Consider the following 16,560-nt stretch of genomic DNA (forward strand, 5'->3'; position numbering starts at 1 on the left):
AAATAAATAAATAAATAAATAAATAAATAAATAAATAAATAGAGTAGGAGACACCAGTGTCATAGGAAGGAGTGGTAGAAGAACATCATCAGGACTTAAAGGGTGGTGCTGAGCTAAGGAAGAACACAGCAGTGTGCCACTCAACACTGTGCTTTTCTCTTGGGTGGCTTGGTTGTGCAATAGTTGTATATAAAATGCCCCAGTCTGGGGAACCCTCACTTGGACAACATCTGTGAGGGACCTAGCAGTGATATAAATATAGCCACAGTGAGCACTGTAGCCCATAACTTTCTGAAGACTGCAGAATTCTGCTACATGGAAACACCACTGCTGGGGAAAAAACAGCAAAAGCTCCAGTTCTGCTGCTGTCAGAGATGGATCTTTGGCATAGTATTTTCCAAGGAAATGCTTGAGGTTGGAACTTTCTTTTCCCTGTGGTTTGCCAGAAACCAGACACATCAGTTTTTCAGTGCTTTAAATCAGGGATGTATGACACGAAAATGGGATACTGGTGACCTAGGGGGCCACAAAGCAGAGCAAAGCAGTTTGGCATCTGCAAGGGCACTATTCTGAGATCACTAAAGTATTATGTGGGCTGTCCACTTGATCTTCTGGTTGATTTTTGGTTACAGTGCATTTTAGTTGTGAAAACACAAGATGCAGAATAGCTTTTGTTTGTTTGTTTGTTTGCTGTAAGCAAAATAAAATGAATAAGCATAATGCAGGAGTGCTTTTCTCATTTCTATTTGACTTATGAACTGCCAAACCCATCATATAATACACAATTTTATAACAACAGCTTTCTAATTACCTACACAAATGATGGAAATACAAAGACAAAATGAAACACCACCTAAGAAGCTAATGTCTGTCCTTTCATTCAGATTTCAATAGCCCTGGAGTATTCACTATCGTCTTCTGGAAAGAAGATTCTTTCCTGCAAGTATTACCTCTAGTAGCCATAGGATGAAGTTCAAAGGGCAATATGGCAGGACTGTGATGTCTGATATTCACCCTTGAGAAACAGTATTAATTACTATGAATATTACTACTAGTAATATTCAAAATATGCACCAGCAAAAATATTTTCAACATTCTGAAAATAAAAGAAAATGAAAAGTTTCATTTCCAAAAGATCTCTTGGAAACTATATATATATTTTTTATAAGCTGATATTTGGGGGGATAGAGTGAAATGCAAATTCTGAATTTCAAATTTAATTTTTATCCAAGTAGCACATTTTAAAAAGTAAATTTATGTTCTGTTCATTTCTTCTTTGGTATTTGGCAAGATTGTAAACAGATGCTCTGTTTGGCATGACCAGGGGAAAGCTGTAACATAAATAAAATACTAACCTATTTAAAGTATCTTTTTTAATCTTGATAAACTTTGTGGGGTCTTACATATGAGTGTAAAATAGATCCAAATTCTTTCATGGAAGGAAGACATGCTCAGATTCCCCAAAGGGTCATTTTCTAATGCACCAAACATATCTGGTTGTTCTTTAATAAATACCTGGGACCAAATAGGGCCTGCATTAAATTTGATTTCAGTGAAAAGCACTGATTTATTATTATTATTATTTTTAATGAATTCACCATTCCTATATACACTGAATACTTGCTGCAATACTTTTAACTGGGTGTTCCTTAACCATAATCTGGTGTTTCAGATAGTTTGCGTCCTCTGGTAGCACTTGAGAGCAGCAGAGAAGCAACTCCATTCTTACATATTTTCTCTGGTATACCATTTTGCCAGTGATATATTTTCACTTCTCAAAGCTGCTGTGCAAGGTGATAGTCGCTGTCCTTGAAGAAATTAGTGTTTGTTGCCTTAATTTTTTGAGGGAAGTTGGCATTTTGTCATTTCAGCTCATCATGTTATGCATGTAATAATGTGACATGCTTAACTGCTAACTTCAAGCTGAACATTTAATATGGGATACACCTGCAGTGTTTATTTCAGATAGTCACAGTCAGCGCTCAGAACTTTCTCATCTGGAAAGATAAAGTCCATGGCCTGAACTTTTTTTTGACGTGGACAGTTTTATTTTTATATGTTTAGAATATATAAAAATGTAAATGATAGGGGGTATTCCACCCTAAATGTTTTTACAAAAGTAAAAGGTCACTATGGACTTGTATGTGTATGTGAGCATGTGTGTTCTTGTGTGCTTGCATTTGTGTTTCTATGCTAAATATTGTAAAGTATGTTACAGAGGTCATTTGTGATTGTAAATCCCTGAGCAGTATATATGTGAAAGAGTTCTCAAATTCCAGTGTGTAGATATGTCAAAGAATTTGCCAATCTTTTTGAATGGAAAACAAAATAAATCATGCCTTACACAAAATCTACTTTTATTTTCCACCTTCTTTCTTTCCTTGCAACAAACTTGTACTAAATTCCATGTTCAGCATTCTGCTGATCAGGAATTATTTCAAGCACACTGAAAAATAAAGTGTGTGTCTATTAAATTAATGTTTGTTATGAAGTGATAATGGGAAAATGAATCCTAAAACACCTTCTCCCCAAATTGGGTTGTGGTGAACACACATATACGGAGCTTCCCTGATCACTGCAGCTGCTGCTGCACTGAGTCATTGAGAAATCACGGCAGAAGTTCCAGCACCAGAAGACAGCAAAAGGCATCCATAGGCACAGGTGTGCATAGTTTTACAGTGATTCAAATTAATTTAGGGCTATTTAAATCAAAAGCTAATTCCTATCTAGGTTTGTGTTTGCAGCTTGGATAAGTATCTGCAGCTGGCTATATTTCTTCATGGAAAACTGTTATCAAAAAAAATAAAAATAAATAAAATAAAAACATCAAAATGTTGTAATGCTGTAGTAGGAAACCAGAATGGTTGTACAAGTCTATAGTTGTGATCTTGTAGTAACCACTGTGGACTTTTTAATCCTGCAATAACAATCACAGTCAATGAAAGAGAGGCAGACTCATGCTTACATTCTGCTCATACACATATTACCAGGCTTGGGTAATTTTATGAACCAAGCATGAGATTTGCTCCAGTCTCTTGCTCCAGTCCAGCTATGTCCCTGCCTTGTGCAACTGCAGGACAATCTCCCACCCTCTCTTCTTTTCTGGAAGCATTTAAGGTGATAACTATATGCACTTCTGCACGTATATGTGGCAAGGTTTTGGTACTGAAGGGGGTGGGAATGGCCTCCATAAGAAGAGCCCAGCAGCTGTCCCATGGGGGCCAGTTCCAGATGGCTCCAAAAGGGACATGCTGCTGGTCAGAGCTGAGACAGTGAGAAATGATAGCAATGAGAGCACATTTAAGAAAGGGGGAAAAAAACTACCACCACCAACAACAGAAAAACTGCTGCACCGTAACAGCTGGGAGAGAGGAGTGAGAAAATGTGAGAGAAACAGTCCTGCAGACAACCGGGTCAGTACAGAAGGAGGGCAGGAGGTGCTCCAGGCATGGAGCAGAAGTTCCCCTGTGGCCTGTGGAGAGGTCCCTGGTGGAGCAGGCTGTCCCCCTGCAGCCCAGGGGTCCCACACAGAGCAGGTCTCCATGCTGCAGCTCATGGAGAACCCCCACAGGAGCAGGCCCTGGGCTGGAGCTGCAGCCTGTGGAGAGGAGCCCAAGCAGGAGCAGGGGTCTGAGGGGAGCTGCCACCCATGGGGGACCCATGCTGGAGCAGTTTGCTCCTGGGGGATGGACCACATGGTATGGAGCCATGTGGGCACAGCTCTTGAAGAACTGCTGCCTGTGGGAAGCCCCCGCAGGCTCAGTTTGGGAAGGACAGCATCCCGTGGGAGGGACCCCACGTGGAGCAGGGGCAGAAAGTGACCATGAAGGAGTGGCAGAGACGAAGCCCTATAGACTGACAGCAGCCCCCATTCCCCGTTCCCCTGAACCACTCAGGGGGAGGAGGTTGAAGAGTGTGGAGGGGAGGTTGGGGGGGGGGGGGGGGGGGGGGAGTTGTTTTTGGTTGCTTATTGCTTTTAGTATTCTCACTGCTCTAGTCTGCTAGCAACAGGCAATAAATGACATTAATCTCCCTATGTTGAATGAGTTTTGCCCGTTTTGGTAATTGGTGGGTGATCTCCCTGTCCTTATGTCAAACCTTGAGCCCTGTTCATTGTATTTTCTCCCCCCTTCCTTTTGATGAGGGGGAGAGAGAGAATGGTTGGAGTAAAATTCATCTGTCCAGCACAATGAAATTACCGCATCACTATATGAACCTCCCGTATCAACAATCTCATTTGCATTCAGAACAGTACTAATTGAGATATCTGATTACAAAATTTTAGCCGTTAGGAATGTCCCAGCCAATAAAGGGTGCCAATGAAAGATAAAGCAGACTTTCACATTGTCTTTGGTCCAGGACCCAACTGAAACTTACTTACTTTTGATAGAGGAAACAAGAATAGCCTAGGAGTCTGGCTTTTTTAGCCCTCCCTGCTAGTCATCTGAGGTAAAGAATAAAGGCTAATTACAATGAGGTTATTTTAGAATCAGGGAGAAGGTCCCTCAGTGCATGTTAACTGTTTGAATTGCCTGTTTGTCAGTCAGTTGTGGTTGACCACATCTAGCTGAGGTTCCAAGTACTGGTTTATAGGTCTACCTGGGCAAATGTATTCCAGCTACTTTAGAAGTAACTGTGGATTATAATCCCTTTATGTCTATTTCTCTATTTCTTATGTCAAGTGTAATGCTTTAGAAGTAGATACATTTTTTAGTTATCCCTCCCCCGTCATGTTTGCTTTGATTAATCAAAGTTGAAAAGTGGACTAATATTGGAAGCTCTTTTAAGTAAAATAGTTCCTATATTAATGAGATCCAGTCCAGTTCAACTTAAAAAAAAAAAAAAAAAAAATCTTGTTGAGAGGGAAATGTTCTTTCTCATGTTATTAAAATGAATGAGAGCAGTGAGATGATTTTTGATTTTTTAAGTGTTTTTTTTTTTTTTTTTTTTTTTTTTTTTTTTCCCCAGCCTAATTGAGTTGGGTTTTGTTCATCTATGGTAGGTTATGTTTTCTCATTGTAGAAGCTTTTTCCTGGTAAAATCATTCCCTTCACTAATGAGATCCATCCTGATATGACAGGAAGACAGCTCTTAAAACACCCACCGTTTTCTCCCATTCATTTGAATAGAAGCAAAGGGACATCTTTTAAAGTAATTTTTATCAGTGAGATTGTGCTGAATCTCATTAATAAAGAAATGATTTTACTCAAAAGAGCTTTCACAGTTGAGCTATAACCCAGATTAGTAAGATCTAGCCTGATTATAACTTTACAAGACATTGTACTTCTGCCATTCAAAGCATGCATCAGCTATGTAGAGACCATTGATTCTGTAAAAGCTGTTTTAGAAGGGTGGGCGTGAAAGGTGAGGAAGGTGTCTGGAGGTGTCTTTCTCATCATTTCAATGTATCTTGAACACGGAAAGTGAATTCTTCCTTTTGTATATTAAGATTGGTTTTCACTATATGTATTTTTATTTTGCAAAGCATAAGAGGCTTGGATAAGTGGAAGTGTGCTAGAACACTGCTGTTTGACTTAACCAGACATTTACATAAGCCCTAGTCAAGTACCCACTTCTCTCTAACTTTGTCTCACAAAAAACAGAACAAGCATATTGCTTGTCAAAGGTCACTCTAAGCAAGAATGTCTGACATTTTTGTTCTAAAATGCATTTTTTTTAAATTTCAGCAGGAAAATAAGAAATAATTGATGAATAAGAAAGAAAATTCCCCTCAGCAAAGAGAAGATCCATGGTGAATTGCTGAAACTGTTAGTGGGCTAAATAGTTTTGGCACAACCCCATGGTAGAATTGGAGGTAAAACAGTTTTCTTTTATTTCACAGGGAAAAAAAATTAAGCAGTCACCATAGTTTCCTTTCAAAACATTTGCAGTTTATCAAAAATGATCCTTTGCAAATGAATAAAGGTTCTCTCATAATGTGAGCTTTCATTCCTGTCTCCTTTTTCCTCAAACTATTTTATGACTTTTTTTTTTTTTTTTTCTGCAGAGGGAAGGCAGAGAGAAAACAGAAGAGGGAGAGAGGCTGAACATACTTTTTTTAAATTTGTTTTCAAATTAAAAAAAAAAATAATTGATTTGGATTTGAGATTTTTTTATTAAAAAGGAATATTTGGAGAAAAATATATGGAAGATTTCATTTTTCATTGACAAAAAAAAAAAAAAAAAAAAAAAAAAAAGGAATTAAATATTCCAAGCAGCTGCTATAGCAGGTAAATGTCTGGGAACCACTGTTCATAAGAAGACTCTGAAAAGTTGATGCTTTCCAAGTACAAGACCTTCATCACCAAGACCAGGCAGCTGGGCTGTACCACTTTGTTACCTTTGGCACTGTTGATTCAGAGTATTAGACTACTGGGAATATTTGACTTTTATGTTAGGCTGTCTTTGGCATGCAGCTTTGGTGCAGTTGCCTATTTGGACAGCGAGGAGTTTGCATCTCCATAAGAACAATTCACCCAAGCTGGATGCATATTGCAGTTAGTGCAAGTACTGCACATTGAAGAACAGAATTAAGCAGAGTAACAGGGAAACTTAAAGTTGTATTTCAGAGCAATTGTAGAAAGTCACAGAGGTGTGAGTTGTGTGTAAGGTACAAAATAAAACACAAGTTTAAAAAGAATATTCCAATTGTACCTGTGTGAGGAATTATTTTCTTGGCATTATCACACCAAGAACAGAGTTTTGTAATAAAGTAATATTTTGTAATAAAGTCCCCATTTTGTTTCCGCAACATCATAACTCTGATTTTATGACATTTATGTGAATAGCATCATTTTTGCTTCCCAAAGATTTCTGGAGACAGAACAGAAAAATTAATAACAGCCTTTCTCAGGGCCAATAGCTTTCTCTATGCAGCCCTCATGGCTTTAGTTTCCCAGGGACTTTCTCTAGAAAGAGCTAAGGACCTGTTTACTTTTGCCTCCTTTCTTGTCCACATGCTTACTTCAGCAGAGAATTAGTGTGAAAGCATACCATCCCAAACTGGTAGCATTTTTCCCCCATCTACATCTTTGCACAAGTACAAATGGCTGAATATGAGTGGAAGGTAAATGAGCACTTTGAAGAAAGGAGCGCAGAAAACTGCTACCAAATTTGACCGAACAGTGTTTTACACCGAACTGGCAGTATCTCTGTGAGATAGCGTGGCATCTTGCCTGAATATTTATGGGCAGCTAACAAACAGTTGAACACTCAGTTGTCCTCAGTGAAGACTGAATAGGTTGCCCTGCTACTGAAAAGAAGCAGCATAAAGCTTACTTCTGTTTAGTCTACTGAAAGGCAGATACAAGGGGACAAGATATACCTTACTAGTACAGGATTGCTCACATGCCAAGACACTGCTGTTTCATAGAGAGTCCTTTATATCAACATTTAATTCTCAATAAACTAAGTTGGGACAGACAATGTTGAATATACTCAATAACATCTAGCTTGCAAAAGCCAAACAATCACAACAGAACATCACAACGTAGCAGGATGTGGCAAACATGAACAAGGCGTATCAAAAAGAACTGATGATATATAAGTACTTTTTTCACCCTACAGATTGCCAAAAGGAGTTATTTAGCTGTTTTCCTAGAAACAGCTGCATCTAACCTGAGCCACAGGTTCTGCAAACAGCTGCATCAAAATGGACTGTTAAAAATGCCCTACCACTACTAAAGCATAGCACATCATAAAGGAGGGAACCTGGATTATCCTAGTGAAGCCTTAAACAATATTTTGAGAATACTATATTTGTAGGCACACTCTATATTGAGATACAGCTGCTGTTTGAAAATTTATGTGACTAAAGATGGATGAAAGATCAACTGGCCACACCTGTGAAAGCTTAACCAGAGTGAAGGGAGGAATTGGTCAGTGTGGGATTGAGGTATTAGGTGGTAATAGAGTTTATAGCAGTAAGAGATTGGGGGTAATTTAAGGAAGATATCTTAGTTCAAATGGACTACATTTGAATAACCATAGGTAGTGGGAGCTCTAGTGTTGTGTAGCAAATCAGCTCTAGGTTCAGGGTTAGTCACTGAATGTCTTACTAGTTGCATAGTAATACTTCTAACATGTGTCTGCTCCAGAAACTGCCATGTTGCATACCTTACGGGAAATGTGGAGTCTTTTGCAGAGGTAAATAGTTTCATTCTCCTGTAGGGAATAGAAAATTACTTTTCTATATTTAGTACTTGCCCCCCATGTCTCCCTCAGCTCCCCCCTTCATCCAGCCCTCACTGTGGCTGAAAGATTAAGCCTGTGAGTCTTTTATGAGTTCATAAAAAAATTAAAAATGACAATAAGATCTAGATGGCTCCGGTTATATGTCTTATGAGCTGTTATTTCTTAGGTGAAGACCTCTGTTCTTTGTAGTTAGTACCCTCAGAGAAATAAGTCATTCCTTCCTGCTCTCAGCTGCACATACCTATGTTCTTTGCAGAAGAGACTAAGAGTAGCTGAGATGTGCTCTGGCAGTTCAGAAACAGAGTTTGACAGAAGCCTGCATAGCACCTGCTTGCTTTATCAGCTCCTCCCTACAGTGCACATGATATTCATTCATGCATTAAAAAGTGAAGTGCAATATTCTGCTGCCTGGTCTTTTTAGACTGCAGTGTCTTTATTCAACTCTCAGACATTGCTGGAATGTGCCAAGCAATGAAATTTCAGTCTTTGAAATGTAGTTATTTGGAGAATTTTTCCTCTTTAGCAAGTTTATCTTATAATAATATTTAGTAATGTCCTATTTAGTATTGTTCCCAGTTTACTTCTATCAGACTTCATTATGAATGCCATGTTGCATCTCAACTCCACTGCCTCTGAAATTCATGTCAATGCCAATATGTGGATATTCTAAATACCAGAATGCATAAGAATCAATTCAGCCAGCACTCCTCTTCTTTCTCCGAATTCATTGTGTCACCTCCACCTCCAGTGGCCTGTCTTGAAGAGCCCCTAGGTAATTCTTGAATGCATGGCACTGCTGCCCCCAGGCTCCCTGCAATGCAGTTGTGCAAAGTACCCGTTCTTTTGTGTATGTGTGAGAATATTTGTAAGCCAAGCAAGAAGAAAACGCCTGATATTTTCATGAGTGTATAAACATCTGATCCAGAAGGAAGGTTCAGATTTTCCACCTCCTCTTTTTAAAGTGGAAATTTTCAGCTCTGGGCTAAATAGTTATTTTGTTGTGAACCTGCTGCAGGCAGTAATTAGGGGTGGGGGAGCCTTAAAGTCCAGACTTGGGTGAGTATTGTAAAAGGCTGGACTTTACGCTGAAATTTGAATTGTTTTCTGCATGTTAACACAGAACAGCACTGTGACCCTTTGCACTGCCAAAACCCATAAATCCTACAAGGTATTTTAATTCCCGCCTACCTACTTCTCAGCCTGCTAATGTTGCAGTGGCTTATATAGATCTTCTTTCATATAGACAGAAAATAAATGCAGAAAATATTAAAAAGGGCTTAATGCCTTGCCAGCTATACCCTTCACAATTTTAAATGTTTGTGTAAATAATGGCAGCCATAAATAGGGACACTAAAAAGGAAATAGAATTAGGGTAGGTTACCACAGTCCCAAAGGAGAAAGGTTTTGGGAGGCTTTCATACCTAGATAAAAATCCAGCAACCTTCTCACAATTTTTGAGGTCTACAGATGGTGACAGATGTATGACAGCCAGTGACAGTTGCCTCTGATGAGTTCACAGATCCAACATATCAAGGAAGGGTAAAAAGCAGAAGAAGGAAGGTATGCACTTCCTATTACTTTAGGTATCTCTTATAAAAAATGAAAATATTCCTGTCTCTGTGTTGATTTTCTGAATTCTTTAGGCCCCAATCCCAAGTCAAGACTTTTTGAATACCTTCATGATTTGAATCTTTCTTCATCACAGAAGATGAAGCTACAATAATTACTGATTAGCTTACTCTGTTTATCACCAGTGTTTCCCTCAGTCCAGAAAAAAAGAAGTGACTGAGAAGATGATTTCCATTCCCTTCCTCACTTGGACCATCAGTTTTGTTTGTAGCATGTTGAAAGGGAATTTTTAATTTATTTGAGAGAAATTAAAGACCCTGCTTTTTTATAATCCTGATCAAAATAATGATTAACAACTACATGCTTAATGGTAATTAGAAAAGCCATTTAAGGTCTAATGGAGGTTAACAGTTTTTACAGTTTTTATTTTGCTTTGTTTTTATTAATGATTCTAATTTATTCTTCATTTAAATGGTAGCCATTTTTAAGTAGCCTGCTGTTGAAATGGACTTGTAGTAATAAAAAAAAAATGGACATGAAATCTTTGGGAAACTTTCATGTATAAATCTATGCTTGTGCTATACAGTTATTCTGGTTATTAATTTATCATATCAGAGGTTTAAAATCTCCAGATGAATTAAGAAAATGTCCCAAGTTATATAATTTCTTCAGCAAGATCTTCTCTCCAATACTTTGTTTACAAATGCAGATGCCATGACAACTTGCAGTATATTTGTTCTAACATTTGAAAGTATGTTGAACTTTTAAAGCTAGCTCACAAAACATTTAGCCAAATTAATTTCTCTAAAAAGTAGTTTGGGAATTATGAAGAAGAGTTCTACAGCTTATACTGGAGGATGTTTACGGACAAGCAGCTACAAGGAACAATTCTTATAAAGAAGCTTCAAGGCAGTTACCACCAATACTATGAGTATATAGTATATGAGTATATGAGTTTATATAAACCATATGGTTTTTATAAACCATAAAAAAATACCAATTAGAGATTCGTACTTAAAATGTGGAGCCAAACTTTTATGCAGCTTACCTGAGTCAGAAAAATCTCTAATATTTTCTCTCCACCTACAAAAGTATAATTCAACAGAAAAAAAATAGTGTGTTCCTATTCATACTGTTAGAAATGTAATTCATATTTATTGCATTTATTTATATGATAGTTAGTTTTAAAGAACAATATCATTACACTGGCACAAAAAGCCAAATCTTCAACTGTTGTAAATAATTCCATTGGATTTCAGTGAGTTCCCCTGATTTATGCTGGACTGTAGTGTTTTTCAGACATTCATTAACATTACTGACACTTGTAGAAGCATGAGACCATTCTGTAATGCTCATTGCAATGATTTTAGAACAAAAAAAATAGGACTATTAGAAGCAATGTAAAGGATTTTTTTTATTATTTATTTTATTTTTTTGAGTTACCAATGAGCTATTCTAATAATTCTCATGTGCTTACATGCAGGCTATCAACATGAGGACTGGACATCCTACAATTTTCCAAAATTGTGGCTTGAACAGCACAGCATGGAAAGCAGGTAAAGTGACTGTGCTATAGTCATATATACATGTATTTTTATTTGATAGTCAAGTTCACCATATGAAGATGAATTAGGAAGAGCTGCAAACAACACAGAGGACACTGACATACTATGAGATAATGAGGAAAGCCTTGGAGCAGTATGGTGACTTCCCTGACCTCATGAGGTCCTTTCAGCCATACTTCCCTTGGATTTGACGAATACATGGACAGTTGGTATAGAGAAAGGGAAGAAAACAGCTTGAAGGATGTAGTTTGTAAGTATGCAAGCATGGGTGGGAAAAACTGAAGGGATGCAAGACACAGACTCCTGATGGCTCTTGAACAGGAGACATTTATTGCCCTTTTTCACTACTACATATACTTTCCCCGTAGCTCCACGTCTTGTCCACACACCCAAATCTGTCATACAATTGGTTAGAGACCCTCAGACATGCACTTTGAGCCAGCAATTGGCCTTTGCCCAAAGCTCATCTTTAACACTGTAGCAAATTTTCTTTATCTCAACCTTGCTCAAGTTTTTCTTTCTACTGCTTATTTCCTCATTATCTCTAAGTCAGGGACGTGTGAAACAGCACGGAGCCACCTGCAAATTCCTTTCCCACAAAAAACAATATGAAACAATATGTGTAAGAAATGGAAAAGAGGTCAGAGTAGCAGGACTGAGAAAGCTTGACAACCTCAAAAGTCAGAGCTGAGTTAAAGAAAAAAGGAATATACCATTTGAGTTTGCAAGGTTAAAATACAGGAGAATACCATTCTGAGAACAGTAGAATACCTCCTTCTCCCCTGCCAACAGCTTCCTTCCTCTTCACTGGTGTAATGGGACCTTTCCCTCCATACATTTGTCTCCTCAGCTGCTGTTAGTATGGCCATTATGCAACTAGGAGCAATCTGCCCCATCCATGCTAGTAACTACGTGTCCTAACCCTGCTAGTACATGAAAATACATTGAGTTTCTTTTCCCTCTTAAGTCCATCAAAGTTGGAAGCCTATCCATCTGTATAAGACTTTCTTACTGTTGGGAAGAAAAAATGGCTTTTGAGTTACTTATAATAAAATCAAAATAATTGCTATTCATTTTATGCCTGCATATGCTATTCATTGTGCCCATGAATAAAAAACATTCTAAATCAGCTGGATCTCTCAGTGTCCAGCAAGAATTTAAGCATTAATCCTAAGGTTATTTTATATTGGATAAAACTGGGACAAAACCTAACCAAACCAAAACCAAGCAACCAAACAAAAAGAAATATATTTACTTACCTAGAGCCAGCAGGATGACTAGCTGTGTTGGACATAATTTCCATTTTCCCTCTCTAACCACAAGTTCACATGACTGACATGTTCCTTGTACGTGACATAATAAGGACTATCGTGAAATCTTGTTTCCTTTTAGAGGGTAATGTGTGATATCATGGCAATGACAAGCATGAATGAAATGCCAACATTTGGCACTCCTTGGTGAGCAGTGAAAACATTATCAGTGAGAGGTGTCCAGCAGCGTTAAAGAGGAACCGAATCAGGACAAGTTCATGTCTGAGTCAACATCAACTTGATAGAATTGCTGCTTTTGGCAGTTAATGTTGACAATTAGTACAGTGCCCTTATTGTATGTGTGAGGGACTTGAGTTCCTTTAGTGGACACAGAGTATAAAAGCCAAGGAAACAGCTGCTGGGCACATAAATGTCTCATTAGAAAGATATGTATTTAGAAAGATAGATTTGTGTTGCTGGCCTTAATTCCTTGCCTTAAGTGTCTTCTTTCTGATGGTCAGACATAGCAGTGCAACTGAATAAAGGGAAGCATTTTTGACTGGCTAGTGTACATCAGGTCCCATACACATACTGACTGCATTCACGTTACTTGTCACTTGATACAGTTATGAGATCTGAATGATTTTCAGTCACTTCAGTGAAGGCTGTATTTGAAACCTGGTCCCAAAGCCGCAAGGCAAGTGTATTACATACCTGTCAACTAACAAGACTTGCCAAAATGAATCTACTCATATGAACACATGATCATTATTGCTGTTCACACTGTGAAACACTATACACTGTGACAAAAGTAAAAAGCAAGAGGATTATTATGCTAGACAGTCACTTACTAAATATATTTATTGTGGATAAATGAATACTCCTTTTATAACAAAAATGTAAGCTTTTGATAAATTTCTAATATTAAAAAATATGATATGGCCAATTTAGTAAAATTTGACCTTTTCCTCTTGTAAAGAATAAGAAAATATTTACATTTCTTGGATGAACAAAACCTTTGTGCTTAAGACTACTAAATATTCCACACAGCAAGCACAAGTAGAAGCAAATACAGCTAACAATTGGAGGACTCAGGGCATTTTTTTTTTTTTACTTTCTTAAAAAAAATAAAATACTTAATAATTCATCATATGTAAGTTATAAACTACTTACTAATTAGCAAAACCCTACCATTGTCACACCAGGGGAATGTATAATGTACTGCTTGTATTTTCTAGGTTTGTGTGAGAAGGATGGATCAGTGAGTTGGTGAAGTTGACAAGAAGTTCACTGAAAAAAATAATTGAATCAGCTCCTTGAAATGGAATTTGGAAATGTACTTTCTTATATGAAACTCCCACAGGAGAGAAGAGAATCTAAGGGTATAGAAGAAGATTTAGAAGTTAGTTTCACTGTCAGGTCTAGAAAATTGACTGTCTTCCAGATGTCTTCAGTGACCAAGGACTAAAGAGATGTCAGATTCCTGCTAGCCATGTAAGAGGTTATGAAATAGAGATGAATGTGGCTCTTGCACAATGTTAGTTGATCACCATTCCATCAATTTCACTATGAGCAGAAAAAATGCAAAATGCTTCAGAACTCGTCAGACAAAATATTAACCTTTGTGTTTTAAGATCCATACTGCAAACTAACCCTATAGTAGGCACAATTACTTTATCTTCAAAGTACTAATTGACTTCCTGCTATTTCCTTATACATATTTTATTAATTTGAAGATATTTTCCTTCCCTCAACCACAAAAACTTTATTGAAAATGAATGTTACAACTCATTAAATCTGCTAGACTTCTTTAGTGTAACATCTAGATATTAGTAGCATTTCTCTTTCTTCAAGAATAAAGTAAAAAGAAATCTAGTCATTATTATTGACAAAGATTATAAATAGCTTGGAACAGTCTTGTTTGAATTGTATCTAGCATGAATGGCAACTTCAAAAACATGTACTACTGAATATCTTCAAGAGAAGCCAATGGTTTCTTTGTTAGAATATCAAGTGAATAGTTTAGAAGATAGAATTTACACAGCTTATAAACATAATAAAATTTTGTGCATATGCAAAAGCTGGAGTGATTTTTGAGTAACTAGTTAAGGATGTAATACAAAATATATAATAAATGAATACTTTTGATCATATCAGTGTTTTGTATTCCCTTTGCTGGTAAGAGAAAACCAGCAACTATTCTGATTCAACTCTCTTCTTTAAAAAGAAGGTTGTCTATTTCATGATCACTGATCAACCAAAGCTATCTCAGCCTCCATACTTTTCTCCAATGTTTCCTAGATTATGCTGGCTTCTTGGTGTGAGAAGTAGAATGAACTGGTGAATAATTATCTCATCCTTGTTCTGTCTGGTCTTTCTGTAGTTCTCAACATCATGGGACCCAAATGATTTTTAAAGAAAATTTTCATTGAGTTTAGGCCTTCTTCTAATATAATTAGATGATTAATTTCCAAGTAGTTAGTTGTTGCTGAAATCTTTCCAGTTCACTCAACTGTGTTGTCTAATTTTTATGTTAAGCTAATCAAAGGTGCTGACAAACACACCAGACAGGGAGCTATCAAGGTTAAACAACTAATACTCCTTCATTTTATTTTATGTAAGACTTGGATTTTAGTGTCATACCTTTCCATATCATCAAGTGATATAAGTATTTGGATAAAGAAGTGATTATAACACCATTGGAGAACATAGAATGGGAACCTTGTTCATCTGTTTAGGCTCTGTAGTGATGGTAATGAGATATAGGCTGTGACCTTCTTATCTCACATCATGCTGAAACTATAAAAGGCAACAACAACAACAACCAAACAAACAAACAAACAAATAAACGGAAAAAGTCAAGCACATGCACACAAAAAGACCCAACAGAGTTAGAACCTTACAGTCCAGGATTTAATTTGTCATGGGTGTGTATAAATTAGTTAATTAATTATTTGCCTCAGCTACAGAAATTTTTTTCACTCACTGTATTAGACTGTTACATTGCCTGTGTGAGAGGATGTTACTCTGGGTCCAAAACACTATCAAAATATCTTTTTAAAAGCTTTTTATTAAAAAACAACCAACCAAACACACAAAACCACCTCAACCCCAATTCAAAACTGTTCAGTGTTTATTATAGTGTGTTCAAATCTCCTTAAAGAGTTGACTAAATGTAATTTTACTTTTGCTTATCATATAGAAAAAAAGGGCAGTTGACTGACAAGACCCCTTTCTTACTTATTAAAATTGATGAAAAACATATCTATATAGTACAGATGAGAAAAAGCCCCCACAAATTTTAAGATACTGTTTTATTATATACAAATAGATGACTGATTACTGTTGTCATAAGAGATCTGTACACTGATCCAAACTAATGAGTATGTAAAGAAGATTCCCATTGTATCTTCCAGAGGTGAAATACCAGTTTGTTTTTAGGGCTGAGGCTGGTGGGAGAGGAAGGGAATGGGGTTACAATTAGCTGTTGTTTACCATTGATTTTTTTTTTCTCTTAATCTTTATAAATATCTCAGAGACTTCTTTTTGTCCATTTGCATTTGCACCTCTGAATAACTATATTTAGTATTAGTGAATTTTGTGTTAAAATAGATTTAAAGCTTTTATAAATAAACATCTCTAAAACTTCAAAATCTCAGCCTCTATACATTGCATTAGACAGGTCTGTGAAGGGGGAGAGAGAAATAGTATAACTAATAAATGATTTAAGAATGTGAAATGATTTTAAATTGCTCCAGTCAACAAGGAAAGCAGGCATTTTTCCCAGCGTATCTATCACATAAGTATTGTAGATTTCTCTTACTTCTACCAGCAGCTTCTTTTAGTCAGCCTGCTATCAATATATTGCTTTTGTTTGTGACACAATAGGCTTTCCACTGTAATTTAGCAGGTTTTACTGCCAAAGAGAAATCCTATGTGTTCTTTCTCTCTCCATATATACACAATCACTATGAGGAAGGCTT

At 37.0% G+C, this 16,560-nt stretch overlaps 2 long non-coding RNA genes across 3 annotated transcripts; both read left to right on the forward strand.

Annotated features, from left to right (window-relative positions):
• The first annotated feature begins 5,685 nt into the window (after window positions 1-5,685).
• LOC137856747 (uncharacterized) lies at window positions 5,686-6,141 on the forward strand. The gene is made up of 2 exons (XR_011096758.1): window positions 5,686-5,815; window positions 6,008-6,141. It is a non-coding gene; the product is annotated as an uncharacterized lncRNA (long non-coding RNA).
• Window positions 6,142-7,851: 1,710 nt separating this feature from the next.
• On the forward strand, window positions 7,852-14,682 carry LOC137858150 (uncharacterized). 2 transcript variants are annotated; one of them, XR_011097521.1, is made up of 4 exons: window positions 7,852-8,145; window positions 9,653-9,753; window positions 11,246-11,577; window positions 13,816-14,682. It is a non-coding gene; the product is annotated as an uncharacterized lncRNA (long non-coding RNA). The 2 variants fall into 2 exon arrangements; XR_011097520.1 differs by having other exon boundaries at window positions 9,661-9,753.
• The last annotated feature ends 1,878 nt before the right edge of the window (window positions 14,683-16,560 follow it).

This window comes from Anas acuta, chromosome 5, assembly GCF_963932015.1.
Source record: "Anas acuta chromosome 5, bAnaAcu1.1, whole genome shotgun sequence".
NCBI classification, from domain to species: Eukaryota; Metazoa; Chordata; class Aves; order Anseriformes; family Anatidae; genus Anas; species Anas acuta.